At 40.9% G+C, this 19,350-nt stretch overlaps 1 pseudogene; it reads right to left on the bottom strand.

The window, feature by feature from the left end:
• Window positions 1–16,739: 16,739 nt before the first annotated feature.
• On the bottom strand, window positions 16,740–18,839 carry LOC120786388 (annotated as a pseudogene).
• Between the last annotated feature and the right edge of the window lie 511 nt (window positions 18,840–19,350).

The raw sequence follows: 19,350 nt of genomic DNA on the forward strand, positions 1-19,350 counted from the left end.
GAATGACTGCGGCATCCTAATCATAGTTTTGCTCCCTGTCGCTATTATCTCCCTGCAGTTCTACAATCCTATAAAATGCCAAATGAACACAAACACAAAAATCTACCATGCTGAAGTGGTGTCTGTCGCACAGAAGTGAGGACACTGATGGCAAACAAGGAGCAAAATAACTTCCTTGCGGTGGATATGTATGTGTTGTGATTGAATCAGGGGATCTCATCTTACCTTCCGATGAGAAATCTTTGACTCCGCTGCAGTTGGAGTGTATTGGAGATTAATAACAGAGCTCAGCTGTCTATCTGTGTCCAACTACTGCCCCCTGCAGCATGTCATGGGAATTTCTTGCACTGTGATTGCATGTTTCTGTGTATTTGACATAGGGTTTCAGATGATGTGAATAAGTGGGCAAGGTGCAGAGAAAGCAACCGTCTAACAGGATCACATAGGGGGGCCACTTCTCTTGATTAATCAGCTACTCGTTTAGTCTGTAATATGTCAAAAATGGACAAATGCACAGCTCAGCCCATTCGGATGCTCATTTTGTTAAAGGTAGTTTTTAAAACGATGTGAATGCATGAAATGCAGAAGATTCTCACATTTTAGGAGCTGAAACCAATGTATTTTTACCATTCTCTACCAAATACCAATACCTGCTATTCATTTCTTAAGCTATTGGTATTTAATAATTATTTCTTTTGTTCAGTTTCTGTTGATGGACTAATCCAGTGCATCCTGAAGCAGTAAAATGATGCAGTATTTCAAAACTGCATTTCACCTCATTCATCGGCACCTTCCAAAACAATTCACCTTTACAAAACTAAAATCGCTGTGTGATCTGCTGTCCTTGTGGTTAAGGATTGGTTTGGTGTAGGCAGAAAAACAACTTGGTTGGGGTCTGAGGAAGACGGGCTGGGTTGAAATAAGTACGTGGTTAAGGTCAGCAAACGACTGTGGTCATGGTTAAAAGAAACCAGTGTTGAAGGTTGGTAATGAAAATTCATCATAATTCCAATTCCTACAGCCGCCGAGGGGCCTTGATACCCAAACATAAACATATGACACTATTGAGCATTTGTTGACTGATGTTGTTTTTCTTGTTGTATTAAATTGTAATATAATAAAGAAAAGTTTTAAAAAAATATTTTGAACATTTTTCTCAATAATGGACAAACAACAGCACAAAGTATTTAATCTTCCAACGTGTCCTTGCCTTTTACCTTCTGCAGTTTGAAGAGGAACTGAAGTCTGCGTAGAAGCGGACTCACCGGACCTCTGACGCCCTCAGCTCATCTCTGCCAGAGGCTAGCAGCTTGAGGCTACATTAGCATAGCACACCCGAATCTCCGAGTTGTATTGTGGGTGATGTGGGCATCAGGTTCTGACACCGAAGAAGAATGTGTGGAATAAAATCGAGGAAATCTCCGGATCTGCTGCATCGATTTTGATCCTTTTGTTAACTGTTCATCACGAGTTTCATTAATGTTAATGCTAAATCAGTGGAATACTCTTTTAAGGAGGGGCTACATTAAGCCATCTAAAATTTAAAAAACGCTGTTTTTGTGCGAAAATGATTTGTGTCCACATGAGCATTTCCCGGTCATTTTTGCAGAGACCTTTGTTTACAATGAAAAGTCTGAACGACACAAAAACAGCTAAATCCTTTCATTTGGCAAATAACAAAACTGCATGACAGCCAACAAATCATTATTTCATCATCAGGGCGACATCTGACAAACTCAGCATTAATCCAGGTTATTGACAACCGCTCTGCTGTGTACTTGGCTATACTGGCATTTAAACTGAGTGATCACAGTGGAAGTTAAAGGCGACTAAAGGTGGTCTTTCAAACTTCACTGTCACGCAGACCCAGACCCTCACTGGGCTGGCTTAGGTCACCGTCTTGCGAAAGCTCTGTTCACCATGTGCACTCCGAAACAGTAAGCCAGCGTTTTTAAATTAAAACACTGTGGAAGCTATTTTGGAAAAAAAATGTGTTTTTTTTTTGAGGGGGGGGCATCTGGACAGAGGGCAGAATATAAAAAAAAATACATTTACAAATGTAACTGCTGGCCTTCAGCCAATTCATTAACACATTGGTATTAATTGATTTCCTGGGTAGAAAGAGTCTAATGGTGCTTTGCCGCAGAACTCTCAATAGCTTCATAGATGTTTCACACCTTGTTACGTGTATTTAAACAGATGACTTCTGCTTGAATTGGTAGACCTTTCATGGCCTGTGACTCATGAGATTCTAACCGCAATTGCATTTCGCAATAGGCAAGCAAAATATCCTTGCCCAGAACTCCAAATTCCTTGTGTGTGTACATTCATCCTAAAATACTACAGAATACCTGAGGGCATATTCCTTCAACACGTTGAATTTTAATCTCCCACCTCTGCAGTTTTTTTCCAGGTACAGTATCCTGAATTTTAATATACTGTATTCTTACCACAAAACTGCTTCTCCTGAGCTGTCCCTGCTTCTGGCAAGGTAGAAGTTGCCATTTTAGAAAAACTTTTAGAAAAAATATTTAATGACCAGCGTATGGTCAATCTCAGTCCATTCAAAATGCTGCATTTTTCTTCCCATAAGAAGCCCGCTTTAGAGTATGCTGACAGGGAAAAGAAAATGAAATAAAAGGGAGCACTGGGTTTGAGCTGCAATGGTGATTTTTGTCTGGATTTGCTTGTGGCCACCTGAGTCAGCATTTGTCACAGTGCATTTCGTTACAGACTTGGTCGAATTTATCTTGCCTCTAATCTAATTTAAATGCCGTGGGAGGAGAGAGTGGGCCCCGTGGCGCATACTATCATGGCCCATGTGCCAAAAAGTTGATATTCAGACCCAGCTAAAGGGACTAAGATAGAACACTGGCATTAATATTTCATGAGGGAACGCCATTTTTTTGTACAATCAAAAATGTTCTTATTTTGCAGTGGCATTTGATAAAGCGTTATCAAAACTGTAGCTGCCATGAATAAAAAGATACGTCTCTAGTGTGCATCTTAATTAGTGTGTGAATATATTACGCTGCTGCTGTTAGAAATATTCAAGGGAAAGATTATGATCCTTAGCCCAAAAAGAATGTCCTTGCATGGTTTGGGGCTTCACTGCTCCTCTGAGAGAAAGATTTAACACTCAGATGGATTATTCATACACATGATAGATTCATCTATTGATTTAACCATGAAAGGCTTCCATAGATGCAAGATGGTAGGATTTCTATCCCTGAAGCGAGTCAGCTTCAACTTCAGGTCGCAGCTCAGCCGCAATGTCAAAATACAGTTCAACTTGCTGAAAGCAGCATTTTTAATGTCACACTGTTTACAGCTTCTCTGCTGAAAACTTAATTCCAGAAGTTTGATTGATGACAACGCTGTTGCTTAGGGTGTAGCGTAGGTGTGTGACTGCAGTGCATATTGCTTCTAGGTGCTGAGCAAGGGGGGGGGTCAGGTAGTTTATTGGCCCATCACTGGTAGTGTAACAGTATTACATTCTATTTGAAGTCTAATTTTGTACAAATCCACTGCTTGTTCAATGGGCCTTAGTGAGATGGATGCACAGGTTTATAATAAACAGGGGGACGTCATTATGCAAATGAAGGAAATATTATACCCCAGAGTCATAAAAACGTCTGTGATGTGTGTGGTAGGTGGTGAAGTCCTGAAAAAATGGGGCATAACACTGTTCATTGCCTTACGCAAATGTCATTATAGTCAGATTAGAAGGTGAGGGGAACTGGGGCTAGTGAAGCAGTCTGATAGGTTTGGCATGGGAGTCTGTCTGTAGTACAGCACTGGGCGCTGATTGCATGGAAGATGTACATGGCTTTTAATAATCAGATTTACTGAGCACAAAGCAGCTCTAATTGGTTTTAAATTTTTGCTAATTGGCATTTATGGAGAGCTGCTCAGCAGTAAGCAGAGGAGGGCTTGCGGACGAGCGGCCTTGGCGGAGTCGCTATGAGAGGCTGTAGAGCGCAGAGGCTGTCTGTCAGCTCTGAGACTCTCACACATTAACACCTCAGTGGTGAAATAAATAAATAAGAATGGCCAAACACACAGCGGGAGAGACACAGTGGTGCTTAGTAAAGGGTCCCTAGTTAGTATTCAAGGAGAAAAGCGTCCATTAAGGTTCATTTTTAGCCTCTCCCCAGAGCTAGTTTAATGGACAGGAGCTCTAGCAGCCGCTGGCTCAGAGTCCCAAACTGAACTGAGCTCTGACACAAACATATGGTTGTGTGAGAAATTTAATCTGCATCAAACAGTGTGCATTAAAGCAACTTGAAGGAGCCTCCCAAGACTTTATACCCTAGGGAAGGCATAGCGCTGCCTCTATTGGCTTTACATTAGCTCATATTACAGTCACAGTTCATGAAAACAAACACACTAAGCTAACCTTGACACAGACTGCTTATCACTGCTTGTATTAAAACTATCAGTCATGTTGTCACTGTTTGCTTTTAACACATTCATCTTCATGGTCACAGTTGAACTGGGCTATATTAGTCTTTATCTCGGGCCCCGTGTTCATGTTGTATTCATACATCTCTTTATAAACAGTGCAGACGGGGCCTGAGGCCTGCTTGCTCGGTGGCATAGATGTGATGAATGGCTGCCAATGGCTGGGAACTGATGGATGGGGGAGAAAGTATGCTAATGGCCTATTGTTTTAAGGCCTTCGCCCGCCGTAACTTATAGCACTGTGAAAGCCTTTTGCCGCAACCCCATCAATTTGTCACAACCCAAAACTTCAGAGTTAGAAAATAAAAGGGAGGTGAGAAGGATTACCGGGATTATCTAAAGTCAAATGTGCAGCAAGGGGAGCTCACAGAGTGAAGTAGAAGTTGCTGGAATGCTTGGTGCACCATATGTTTTGTGACATGTGATAGCATAACATACAGCTTGCTCCTGTAAAATGGATATTTTGTTTATAGTGTGCAGAGCGCGTAGCTGATAAAACATCTGTGATGATGGTTCTGGGTGATAATTCAGTAGACATAGCATGTTGAAAACTCAGAAACAAACCAAAACAGATTCTATTCTCTCAAGTGAAAAAAAAAGATTTTTTTTTTTTTTTTTCATCTATACAGTTTTTCACACAGTGGGTAAGCAGCAGGTTGTACAACACCTGTAAGCTGCTTCAGAGGAAGAGGGGTAGACTGTAGGAAGTGGATGTGAACCTGTCGAGTTGACACCTCTTAATTTCCAGTGTCAGTTGTGTACCTACCAGGAAGCAGGGATATTCCCAAGAGATCAAGTCCCTCTGTCCTCGGCAGACCTCCCTGCATCATTTATGAGTGGCAGTGCATCCATCTCACCTGCTCTGCAGCTCTCGTTTTCACAGATATTTAGCAGCTTTGCACACAGAATGTAAAAACCACAGGCAAAGGTTTGTGGGTGGATGTTTGAAGCATAGATTTTGCTTGAGCTCAGTTACTGAAGCCAGAGGACTCAGATTTGAACAAAGGGGCAGAGAGCGGTAGTGGGACAAGCACAAAAAACCAATTTGACGAGCCGATAGGAAGAGACATCTCTCAGCAACCTCAAACTGAGGGGGGTGAAGGTTGAACACAGTAGTCTGTAAACAGCGACTACAATGGACAGATTGGGTAAAAAATTGTCCCTTTGTCCTTTGGTTTCCCCTCCATGTAATTTTTGGCTAACCTGAGGTTTAGCTTAAAGCCTGTCTGACTGACTGCTTGTGTTCCTCATTAACAATAAGAATGTGAGCTAAAACCATAAGAACAAGACTGAAGTTGTAATTAACCAGAATTATTCTTTTATTAGTCTTGCTCAGATGTTCTCATTGTCAGTTAGTATTGCATTGGCCTGACTAGCATTTCAGATAAAAGCTTTTGTGCAGTGTTACAAAAAGACCACATGTCTGTTCCTAACCATTATGAGTTTGTTTGGGAGCTTTGTCTCTATACGCCATATCTGGCCTTCAGTTCCACGTCCTAGAAAATTTGAATGTCTGTCTGAGCAGACTATCAGACTTGTTATATAAGGCACACAGTGTGCAGGCCCTTTTAGCTGATCAAGGTGTACTTGGTGATCGGTGACATCTCGACATCATTTCAATTTAGACACTTTTTAAAAAGAGTGATATTAGATAAAATACATTTTAAAAAGTTTCTACAATTCATGTCAGTGGAGCTGCATTGTACAAGGTATCAGTGACTAACCGGGGCCATATACAGGAGAAGTGGAGATCATTTCAGCAGTAAATTGTGGAGCACTTCACAGCTCTCCATTTTGCAAGAGAATATGCTGCCTTATTTCTCCTAAATTTATCCCCTTCTAAATCCTCCACTTTCAAACCTCCTTTCCTTTATATTTTTCTATTTCCTTCTTAATCCTTCTCATTTTACATTTTCACTGCAGACATTCAGATCAGGGCAGATAAATGCTCCTCAGTGTGTTTCGAACAGGGAGCAATATGCATAACAAGGAAAATGATATGTGACATCAAAGACATTACTTGACTGAAGTGCTTCCTGATGAAAAAACGCATTCTTTCTCTCTCTCTCTCTCCTGGTATGGATTTGGCGTCTGTTGTGGGATTTAAGACCTGCGATGTCTACAAGAATGACTGTAAACACAGATAATAACCTGGAAAATCCGTTCTGTAGAGCAGCTTTGAACCTTGATTTTCTCCTGGACACTGCGGTACAGTGGTGTGCCATCAGGACAAGCAAAACAACCAGTCCTTGACCACCTAAAGCTAAAAATAGACATCAATTAGAGCGATACGGAAGTGGAAGCGATAGCTCTAACATCTCAGAACAGTGTTTTGTGCCATAAAGGATCTGATATTGTCTGTTTGCTTTTATCTTATAATCTTCTGACCTCTTGTGGCCACTGTAGGCTATCGTCTCCGGATGCTAGGTTGACTACCGGCTGTTGCGTCTATCATTTCTGTCATTTTCATGGCCGTGTGCCCCTTTGATAAAGGCTGGGGCTTGTCAAGCAGACAGGGGAGCAGAAATTGCGCATTATGGATAGTCCTGGGATCTTTGACGGGTGATTAGCTATGGCTAGCTACAGACAATAGTGCTCGGCAAGCTGCCCTTGACTCAGCTCGCACCATTCTGAGAGTAGTTTGTTCTTTGGGTCGGCTTGCCTATCTGTAAAAGACACCACACACCACTGCTGCAGAAATCTCTTCCCAGGGGACAGGGCTAGTCAGTCACAATCGATCTCTGAGCTAGCTAGTGTGAGAACCGACGGTTAGTAAGCTAGGTAGCACAGTCGGTCCCTAACAGGACAATAAGTTCACACAGTTTAACACTTAAGCCAACATCTATCTACATATCGCCAAGACATCATTATTAAAGGTCCTCAGAGGAAAATTCATCTTTGGTGTCTTTGGTGACCTCCCTCACTTTTGCACTTTTTAGCTGTGTCACCTGAACCTTGCTTCTGCTCAGTTCACTTAGAGACCATTATTGCTGACTAAAAACTTTAAACTGTGGAGTGCAAGACACGGTCAGTCTGGAACCCTCACACCTCAACAGCAACTTAACTGCATCCACTGTATCACACCATGTTACAAATGTTACAAACTGCAGCCTCAATGTGAGAATCTCCCCTCCGGATGATAATTGGAATCAAATTTACTTTTCCTGTTACCTCAGATAAATCTTTATCTAAAACTTGCAGATGTAGCCCCAGTGTATTTGGATACACATATATTCACCCAAGCAAACCGTGCTGGATGTAATTAGGCATTCTTCCAGTTTAATCAACTAACCCCGACACCAGACACACACACATACTCACTTCTTCCTTGTTCGAAAGCAAGTTTTCAGGCAGAAACATCAAGCAGCGTTCCTGCCTGTAAAGTTCCTCTTCCCATTCACACTTCTGTTTATCTGCTTTTCATTACAGACTCCCGCTATCATCTCGGCTCAGAGTTTCTGTGACTTGACACCGCTTCCAGGAACTTGCTTCACCTCTCAGAAAAAGCTCCACAGCTCCACATTCACCAGTCAGGATTTAGTTGACTTTTCCAGAGTGGCTTTGCATAAATCATTTTTGGAAGTGATCCCTGAAGTGGGGGTGGGGTGATCATGAGGACCAAACCATGATAAAACCAAACAATCAGTTATTATTCTTCACAATAGCGGGAGCAAACTGCAGCAACAGGAAACTGTTCCTGAAATATGGGCAAAACTTTACCCGCTTAACTGTGGGTCAACTCCTACACTGCTGTATGGTTTGTCAGCAGTATGGTATGTCAAAAGTATGCCTGACTTGGTGATGGCGTATATGCACACACACACACACACACACACACACACTAACACAAACTCTGCAGACCTCTGAAAACTCAGCACTATTGCTCAGTATGTTTGATGCAGCTTCAAGTGAAGTGAAGTCAACTCAATTTATTTAAAGAGCACATTTAAAAACAACGAATGCTGACAAAAGTGTATTACGGAGATATGAAATTATGGGCTTATATGATTAATGATTACAATTAAAAATAAAAATAAAAAAGCACAGGTGATCAATGATCAAATAGAAATGTAGGAATGATCAAATAAACCACAGGCATCAATAAAAGGATACAAATAGATTAATAAAAGCATAGAATATCTTGATAAAATCATAATAAAAAACAGCACTGCGGAAAAAAATCAGTCTCAGAAAAGTCAGTCATGCATCATGATGACTATTAAGAGGCTAAAGAAAAGAGATGCGCCTTAAGACGGGTTTTAAAGACGTCAGTGGAGGGGGAAGATCTATTAGTGAATGGCAAACTATTCCAAAATTTAGAGAAAATGCCTGATCACCCTTGGATTTTCACTGGAAACATGGAACGGAGAGCAGTGATTTGTCAGCAGATCATAGGGGTCTTGAGGTGGAATAGGGGATGAGCAGTTCAGGGATGTAACCTGGTGCCAATCCATGCTGTGTTTTGAAAACAAATGAAAGAATCTTAAAATCAGTTCTGTACTTCATCGGTAACCAGTGAAGAAAGGCCAGTACAAGGGAGCGTGGTTTCTCCTCTTGCTGCATTTTGTACCTGCTGAGACCTGCTGAGATAAAGCTGAGTGACTGATCCCTACATAAGCTTCAATAATCAGGGCGAGAGGAAATAAAACTGTGAACTACAGTGTCCAAGTCTTTAAGAGTCAGGAAAGATTTCAATTTTGCAAGTGACTTAAGATGGAAGAAGCCAGTGCTGACAAACCCCTAGATCCGGTGAAGAAATGCCGGGCAGCGGAGAGAAACAGCCCTGGCCAGTGCACCACTGCCAATGTATCACACTGCCAATCATATTTACTTACTTATTAATCGAAAGTGCCGCAACACTTTAAGCCCTGTATAAGTGCATAAAGTACTGGAATTGACTGCTCAGTCTTACACAGCAGTAATTGCAAACGTTTATGTTCGTCAGTCGACATGGGATTACAAGTAAAGAGATCATTAAAAACCATAGCCCAGCCCATGCAACAGCCTGTAAACTAAGGTAAATTAAGAATAAAATTGTATTTTGGAGGACACGACTCAGAACACAAGCTGATTTAACCAGGTTTGCCGGGTTTTAGTCAGAAATAAAAAAATGTAATTTAGACAGTAGACAGTGGTTTAAAAGCACCATTTTTGCGAGAAGTGCCGTCTGGGGGGTATGCAGAATGGTTTCCCTCTGATCAAATTAAATATGGATCAGATTACATGTGTTACAAGCAGTTGTGTGGTATTGGTAGGAATATAACCTGTAATATTTCTGATAATATTTCTAGTAGTTATTCGTACTGGTATACTGGCATGTATAGGGGGAGTGGAGGTTGTAGAACATAGGCCAGACCCTTTGGAGAATTTATTGTGTGAAGTGGAACCAATGCTATGAGTTAAAGAGCTTGGGCTGAATAGACACCATTTAGAGGCGCACACCTCCATTCGCTTATAACAGTTTAGGCTTAAAGCCAGTTTGCTGTGAGCATACATGACACCAAAAAATTTGGGTGTAGACCATCTCTTTTAAAATAGTCTTGATGCGTCCAGAATAGAGTTAAGAGATACTTGGTTTGCTGACACCTACACAGAAACCAATGCTTACAGACACGTGACACTGAAACAGCCTCCTCCGCTTGACATCACTTATTTAATATTTATATCAACACTTTCCCAACAGCTCTGATGGAGCATGTACAGTGGAGAATCGTTGAAGCTTTTTGAGGGTGTTGAAGTGTTGTACTGGTTTCTAGCTATTATCAGGCCAATATGTTTTTATTTTCTTTTATTGCAGTATATGATTGGTTATTATTTGGGAAACTTCAAACATACAGTAATTACAAACAGCAGTTTAACCACCTTTCTAAATCAGTGTACAAAGTACATTGAATTGCAAGTAACCATAGCAACGCACTTCGACATGCGGACTGGAGGAGCCCTGGATCGAACCACCAACCTTCTGGTTAGTAGACGACCCACCCTACCTCCTGAGCCACATCTGCCCATATTTGGATATAGACACATGGCCACAGTTTTTATAAAGCCTGGCTCAAACCAGTAAAATATGACATTTAAAAAAATTAGCAGTAATGTATCTTTCCAAAACAATGACCCGATTACTCGCTGTGGTTTACTTTTATTCATTTTTATTAGGGACTATTAGGCTAAGAGTCTGCAGCAACACCAGAGGATCGCTAAGGGCTGTACTGAGGCACAGCAGTTTTTGAGCTGAATGCTAATGTCATCATCCTAACATGTTCACGGTGATAATGCTAACATACTGATGTTAAACAGGTTTACTATGATTGGACTGTCATTAGTTTTGCAGGTATTTGGTCTCTGGAGCAATGTTTGCCTACACCTTCGTTGTAGTCAGCTATGCAGTGGGCTAGCATTTAACTGTTAAGTCTCCTATAACTGCGTTGCTGTCCTCCATAAAGTCTCTCATTATTCAAAGATTCGTACCCCTTTTCATTGACCTTCTTATTCCAAAACTGCTGTACCTTAGCCTTGGTCAGACCCTTATCATCTTGTTTGGGAACATATCCCATGTTTTATATGTTCTTCAGTAACCCCTCGATCTAAGTTTAGAGATTCATTACCTTAACCCGCAGTTTTGGTATCATAGCGTAACTGTGAAATATCATAATAACTTTATAGGTCCTGCAGAATAACCGTTTTGTTCACACTACTTTTCCTAAACTACTGTTTTGTTTCTCTAGGTAACCATTATAATGTATTTCTCCTTTCCTCTAAAACCCCCACTTGTTACTCTATTCTTCCCCATAGACTTGCATTCTTCCACTGTACCAACATTTAAGAAAGTACCGTAGGAACTTAAGTATTTTATTGGTACCTGATTAATGCAATGAAATTACACTTCGGGTTTTATTATAAAGTGTTCATTGTAAGTGTAACCAAACCATTGAGCAAATAATGTAGTAACTGTTTTGTGCATAATGTAAGAAGTTATTACATTTTATGCAAGTATTTACATTATGAGTTAAGTGGCAATGTTTTTATTTTTTTTTTAATGTAATAAGATATATTGTGGTCTCACTTTTTACTTTGTTTACCAATGTCAAACAAAGCCACAGAAAATCTACTTTTAGTCAGTGTTGTAAAACATGAAACTCCCCTTGGAATCTTTTTACAAAGGGAGCCGAACACTAAATACTAAAAGGTGCTGTACGTTTCTACTCAGTTGTGTCGGTATCGGTTTATTAAATTTGTTACTAAAAGTCTTCAGATTCTACTGCAGTTGTTTCTGTTGAGTCCTTTCCTGCATTTGTGAAGGTTTGTGCTAATAGCACAACAAAGCTTTGTCATAGTTCCCTGCTTGCTTTTAATAATTAGTTGACATAAATGGATTTTGATTTTTCAGAGGAAAAGAAGTATGTTGTGAAACCTTCATGACAAGATGATCCACTAACATTTATGGAGAGAATTACACTTGGGTACATATCTATACAGTGCACTTACTGGCTGAACTAGGTTTGCCAATATCTTGCTTTTGGCTTTGGCCTTTTTTCTGCGGTGGATTATGGGAAGGTTTTTCTTTCTTTCCGCATATAAAACACTTACCATGCACAGTAGGGAGCAAACTGCAATCACTGTGTCATCACCATGAAAAACGTTATCTCCAAAATGTGAGCTTTTCGTGAGCTAAAAAAAAAGCCCAAAGTACAGTTTTTTGGCAATGCATTTTTCCGATTCTTTTAAAATGGTTAATTTATCTTATGAGGTGGGAGAATTTTCTCAGTCCAAGGGAACGCTTATTGCTTCAGTTCATCTGAAAAATTAAAAATGAACAAATCTGGAGATAAATAGTTTTCGCTGGAAAACGGCGGTACTTGGTTTCATTGGAATGACAATCCTGATCATGTGAAAACCTGGGGCAGAGTTAGAATGTGGATCATGCAAACCTTGTGATGATTGTGATCATTGCACTATTACATTATTCACAAAAGGTGTGTACAGTATAAGCCATTCAGCCACAACATTCAAACGGGTAACTGGTTTTAATCTTGTGGCTGGTCGGTGTAAGCTTCTACAGTCCCAAACAGGGGTAGGATGCTGGTTACCTTTTGAACAGAACCCAATGAGTCAAAACTGAAAAATAAAAAAGGGCCCTGGTGCCCAAGCTGCACTCACATTGGCCAAAACCCTGAATTTAGTCATCAGAATTGATCAAGGCTGGATTAGCAACCAAGACGAAGTGAGCGACTGCACCCGATTCCCCCAAACTCCGGGGGCCCTGGAGGCCAAGAGCTCCAGGAATACTGTGTGTAGACCAGTTTGTGATAATTTTATTGAAAATTTGTTTTTTTTGTTTGTTTACTTGTTTGTTGTTGTTTTGCACCACTAAAGTACACTATCAACTGACATGATAAAGACCTTATAGTAGGTACTGTTATGTTACCAAATCCTGAGGCAAATCATAGGAAAACTGTATGCATTGTACACAGTGGGAAGATGAGTGGGTCAGGTTTCCTGTCAGGTTAATGAGACCATGAGATTGGTACATGCCTACCAAATACCTGCATTGGTAATATCTACTGTATATGAAATTGCCTCTGGAATCTGCTGTAGCAGCCTTTAAAAAGCTGCATCAGCAGCACGAAAACAAACTCTAGGGAAACACTGATGGAGAAAACACCATTTACCGACAGCTACAAAGATTCTCCTCCAGATCAGTTTCTCCCTCAAGAACCTAACATTGGTTAGCCCTAGCCCTGGCTGATAACACTGAGCAACCTAACATCCCCTCCCTTATCAGTAGGCATGTTCAACGACCTGCTACTTTTAATATTAACAGCATCTCTCTGCTACATTAAAAACTCAGTCAGCCCTGTAATAGTGTTTTCACGTCCGAGATCATCATTCCTCCACCCCATCCTGGCTTTATCTCAGTCTTACTCATCATTTCTCCTGATCTGTGTTTCTCAGCCTTAATGTGCCTCATACACTGCCTCCACTGACCCCACTCAGCTCCGCTCACCTTATTCCTCCCCGCCTCAGCCTATCTGCACACCATCTACACTCCCTGTAGTCCTAACCTTAGCCTGGTCCTATTTGTTGTTGCTCCACAGACATTTTCATTAAGATGATGTCAGGATAGACTGAACTCATTCTGCATTACGTTTGCACGAGGAGATACAGACCAGAACATCTTTCTTTCTTCTTTGTTGAAGAAGAAAAGGCGCAACATGGCCGTCTTTAAATAAATTTTAAAAAAATAGGAAAAAAATATTCAAATGGAAGAAGATAAAAGGAGCGTGTGGCATAGAAATGAATGTTGAGTTCCGTACATTGTGGATTTACAAGGATACTGTGTGTAAGATGCAAAATTAAAAGTGTAGTTTGACACATACTGGAATTTGACAATATGGTAAAACCTTAAAGCAGTGATTCCCTGGGGCTCAATAAATCTGAGTAGTCACAAGATCATACAAAGTTACATAATATTACAGTATATTTATTTTTTCTTGACAGTACTTTTTGCAGGTGTAATACTTGGTACTTTCACACCCTCAGAACACAAAAAAGCCTTCAAATGTAGCAGTCTTGGAGGGCAAAATTACTCTTCAGTTGAACTGCTCACAATTGACCATGCGAAGGCCATACACTCTGGTAAGGGTTCACAAGGAGACTCGTTTAAAGTCATACTCCTGTGATTTTTTTTACTGCACTTGCATAAATTTGGAAGGCTCATAAGAGACAGATTTAAAAGAGAAAATGTTTAAACTCAGAGCAGCAGAGCCAAGATATCGTGACTTTTAGCTACTAGTGTAGTTCAAGCTCTAAAAACACCTACACTTCCCATAATCCAACCAATAGCATCTTTTCGTTAGATTCTACTTGCAAAAAAAATACCCATGTCTTTCAAGTTCCATTAACCTAGCTTGCCATGAAGTCTTTTAGTTATAAATTTTTACTTCCTTTCTAGCAGATGGGCATTTTGCAGCCTTTGCATACAACTGACAACCAAACTCAACTGCCTTCCTCTGTATGGCATTACTAACAGGAAAAGAGAACAAAACTTTTCATCTTTTCAGAAATGACCAACCGGTATGTATCTATGTATGTATGTATGTATGTAGGCTATTTATCGCTTCGCATTCGCTAAACCACTTTGTTGAAAGGCATCCTGCAAGCTTTGTTTTCTGTCCGTCACAACAAACCCTAAGTCCAACTTCTTTTTCAACTCACTCAACCTCTCTTGTCCCCCTGCACCCTTTAAACAGCTTTTAGCCATGCTGGGGCACAGCTCTGCAAATGGCAATGTCAATCCAGGGTGAAATATCTCAACAACTAATAGATGGATTGTCATGAAGTGTGGTTTCAGACATTCGTTCTTCCCAGATGATGAATCCCAATGACTTTGGTGATCTTATGACTTATCCTCTAGTGCCACCATGAGGTTTACATTTATGGGTTTGAGTCAAATGCGTCAACGATTGTGGATTGGGGAAGAAGCCCCTAACTGAAGGTACAAGCTCAAAGAGTCACTATTGGCTGTCACTATTTTAGATAAACCTAGCATGCACATGTTGGTCATGCAACATTGTGGGTGTTTTGGTGCTGATAACGTCATCAGGAGTTATTTAACAAAGCTCCTCCAGAACCACAGAAAATATTATCACAGACTGAGCTTATCATGACTAGTAAACTGACCTTTAAGTATAAAATATTTGGGGAGCATTGTAAAAGAGGTCAGAAGCCACCAACGATAGGAACTTACATTAAAGGCTCCACTTCAGAGAGTGAATTACACAGTATTTCCTTTTAAGATTAGCAGAACAAAGTGAAACAAGGGTGTGATTGCTGTAAATGCATGTGATTAGTACTCTGTAGAATGTGCATTAGTAAGCAATAAGTCATAATGAGCACTCAGTCTATACTGTAAACATTGTGTTAGCTAAGTAAAATCAGTCAGTGTAGCACTGCAGTGTTGTGCCGATTAAAGCTAGTTTTACATCACACTTTGTGGAGCTAATGTGTGTATATAACAATAAGAATAGTCCTTTCATGCTGTGTGTATCAGTAATTACCAGCGCTCTTCTGCAACAAAGCATTATTGAGCTGTCATGCGGCAGGTTGTCTTGGGCCGTTCCTGCTGTGGTAACAAAGCCATATCACAGAGGGTTATTACAGACCATTAGTCCATAGAATGTGCTTTGTTTCTAGTCATGATTCAGAGTTAAAACTCCACAGTTGGAGATTTTAAGAGTGCATTTCACTTTTTTAACTCACACATTCCTCCTTTCTTCAAGTGTTGAGTCTCAAAAGATTTTTCTTAATTACTCTCTAATGTGTGAGAAAAGCAGTGCAAATCAGGCATGGTGAATGAGTTCTCCAACAAGGACTTTGACAGCTGGGATATTTGTTTTCTAACAACCTTTTTTTGTCTCAGAATAGTCATAAATTGCAGACAACTGCCAGGAATCAGAGGGCCACCCTGATTATCGCCTGCATCACACACAGCGTGTGTTCAGCCAGGTACTTTCTGTGAGGAGCTTATGTGGTTTTTCACAGAAATTCTATAGGATTTCAATGGTATTTCACAGTTGATGTAGGCTGAGACAGCAGCTCCCAAAGTGGGACTCCCAGGTGCTCTTGATGGTGTTCTGGGGGTTTATGGACCCAGTGAGAAATAGTTCATTTCTACTTTCCTCTCTCATGTTATTATCTCCCCCCATTGGTAGAGAATAACTAATTTAGTCAAGTACTGTACTTAAATACTACTTGAGGTACTTGAGTATATCTATGTCAACTTTACACTTTTACATTACTAAAGTATTTTACTTTTCATCCCACTACATTTATTCAAAGCTAAAATTACTAGTTTGCTAGATTAAGATTTTAGAACATGATTTTTTCATAAAATATGATGCATATTAGCCGTGCTTTTGGCACAGTTCTAAAGATGGCAATGTCGGCCCACAACTTTGGTCCTGACTGAATTATGCCAATAACAACTGGACTGATGGAGTTTAGATTTTGGGCAGATATCCCTGGTCACCAGAGGATGAAACCTGCTTACGTTGGTGATCCCCTGACTTTTCTTTTAATGCAACCAGCATGTTGATACATTTGGCTTTTACTGAAAACCTCAACAATGATTGTAGGGATTGCTATGAAATTAAGTAAAGATGTCTTTGGTGCCAAGAGGATGAACCTTAGACACTATGGTGATCCCCTGAATCTTCCTGTAGCATCATCAGCAGGTCATTGTTTTTTACTTATCCTGTGAAATATCTCAGCATTTACTAAATGGATTGACACAAACATTCATGGTCCCCAGAGGATGTTGTTTTGTACAGGTCTGTGCTTTCTTCGCTGCATTGAACTGCATACACTACATTGCTCTGCTTATGTCTGGGTGTTTTATCCTTACGTTGGCAGACAAGCTTCTGCCTCAGAGTCTTACTGGACTTGAAGTGCACAGCGATCTGGTGTTCCTTGTAAAGATACTTGTGGAACGTAAGGAATAACAATGTTGTTTCGTTTATTATTGTTTTCTTCTCTGGCTGTTCTGCATCTTTTTGTGGTTTTGACAAAGGCGCAGTTTGGGTAACTACAAGTTTTAAGTGCATCCCTGATGTGTTTTTTCTCCTACTCCTTGCCCTCGGTCCTTGTGGGCACGTTCTGCGCCTGATGGTGTAGGGTTCTGATAACCCCCAGCTTGTGCTCCAGTGGGTGATGAGAATCAGAGAGTAAATATTGAAATATGTGTGTGGGTTTTCTGTATACTTCAGTGTCATCATCAATGTGCACCTCGCAGTCCAGTAGGACTATGACTATTTCCTCTGACATCCTACCGAGTGAGCTTGATGTTGCTCTCCGCTGCATTGTCTTGTTCTGTGAAGGCTTCCACTTCCTGTGTTCTAATTCTCACCCAGGTGTCGTCCGCATACCTAAACCAATTGCTGGGAATATTCCCTGTGAAGGAGAGCAGGGCTCTGCTCTCTACTTTTTCCATATAGAGATTGGCCACTATTGGAAACACCAGTGAACCCATGGCACAGCTGTGCTTCTGTCTGTAGAACCCCTCATTGTACTGGAATTAGGTTGTAGTCAGGCAGAGGTCAAGCAGGGCACATATGAGGTCTGGGGTGAGGTTGGCTCTGTTGGACAGAGAGCTGTCGTGTGCAGTAGTCGTTTCCTTACAGCCTTTACTGCTTCTGGGTTGGGAATGCATGTGAAGAATTAAGTGACATTGTAGGATACCACGGTTTAATCTCAGTCCAGTTTAATTATTCTAATCTTGTTGGCAAAATCCTGGGAGTTTTTGATGTGGTGTAGAGTGTTACCGACCAGAGGAGCTAGGGATGGTGGCTAGGTGTTAAGCAATGTTGTAGGTAAAGGAGTTAATGTTAGTGATAATGGGTCTAAGCAGGGCTACTTCCTTGTGTATCTTGGGGAGTCCGTAAATGCAAGGGTTGGATTCCCCAGGGCAAAAGCAGTAATATAGTGGTTGGTCAATGGCTTTGTCCTTTTCCAGCAGTTGTAGGGAGCTTATTACCTTTCTCTTATAGTTGATAGTAACATTCCGTCTCAGTGTCTCAGTGTGTGAGGTCTACCACTGGTATCTGTTCCGGGGTTACTGCAAAGTTCAGTCCCTCGTTTAAGATGTCCTTTTCAGGTTGGGTGAGTCATCTGTCTGACGAGTTCTTCACCCACTTCACTTGAATGTCCTGCTGTGTTGTACTGTAGCCCTTTTCCTCCAGGTCAGTTCTTCTGTTCTATGGGAATTGCTAAATCGTGAAAGTAATGTTTGGGATCTACGTGTCTGTCGTTCCTTGCCCTTGACGTGTTGTGATTTCTGTGCCTTTTCAACAAACATGGAGACTTCGTCAAGGACCTCATTGGGTAGATGTGATGTCAGTTCCTAGAGCCTTTGGTTAATCTGTACTTTAAGGGCATCGGTAGTAAGAGGAATCCGTCTCACTCTCTCGCTGAGCAGCTGGGTCTGAGCCTTCTGGAGAGTTCTTTCAGCTTTGTGGCCTTTCATGGTGGAACCCAGGCATAAGCTGCTAGGAATGATCATGTGTTGCCTGCATCTCAAGTTGAAGCTTAGCTTATTTTTGTATTTGGTAAGTTTACTGGATGTCCTCTCATACTCCCACACCAGTCAAAGGGTGTTCTTCCCAAAGTGCCTAGCAATAGGTCTGTGAAAATTTCTAAGTGCTATACAAAGGCAGCTGGACTTGCTTGAAGTTCTTGAAGACATTTCCCCTCTCATCAGAAAGGCTTCTTCAGTTCTAACTGACTTGTGGGGAGTCAACAAACAGAAACATTTTTCAACAAACACTGGCATCCCTGTGAACTTCAAGCCCAGTATCACCCTGAGGCAGAAGCTTTTCCATCCTACGGACAAAACACCCAGACATAAGCAGAGCAATGTAATGTAAGCAGATCAATGCAGTGAAGATTTCACAAAACTACACCTTGGGGAATCAAAACAGCCGCTTCACAAATGCATGGCACAACACAGGAGATCCAACTCCTCAGGTCAGGACTCAGCAGTCCACTTACATCTGCAGCACAAGGGTTACTCATTTGAGGAAAGCAATTTACACATTTTGGCAGGAGAGTGAGAGAAGCGATCTGCGTCAAACTGGAAAGACCATCACTCAACATAGGAGGTGGTCTACAACACCACTTATCAGCAACTTACAATGCAGTCTTGAATATTCCACATTTTTTCTGATAATACTTGTACATTTTACTTGAATGAACTGAAAACAGGCATCTTATATCTGATTGAGTACTTTACCGTTGCGGTATTTCTACATTTACTTAAGTAAAATAAGTGAACGCCACACTCAGCCTACTGTATAGTTCTGCAGTTCAGGACCTGGAAGCAAACCATATGCA

The sequence above is a fragment of the Xiphias gladius genome, chromosome 24, assembly GCF_016859285.1.
Source record: "Xiphias gladius isolate SHS-SW01 ecotype Sanya breed wild chromosome 24, ASM1685928v1, whole genome shotgun sequence".
NCBI lineage: Eukaryota > Metazoa > Chordata > Actinopteri > Istiophoriformes > Xiphiidae > Xiphias > Xiphias gladius.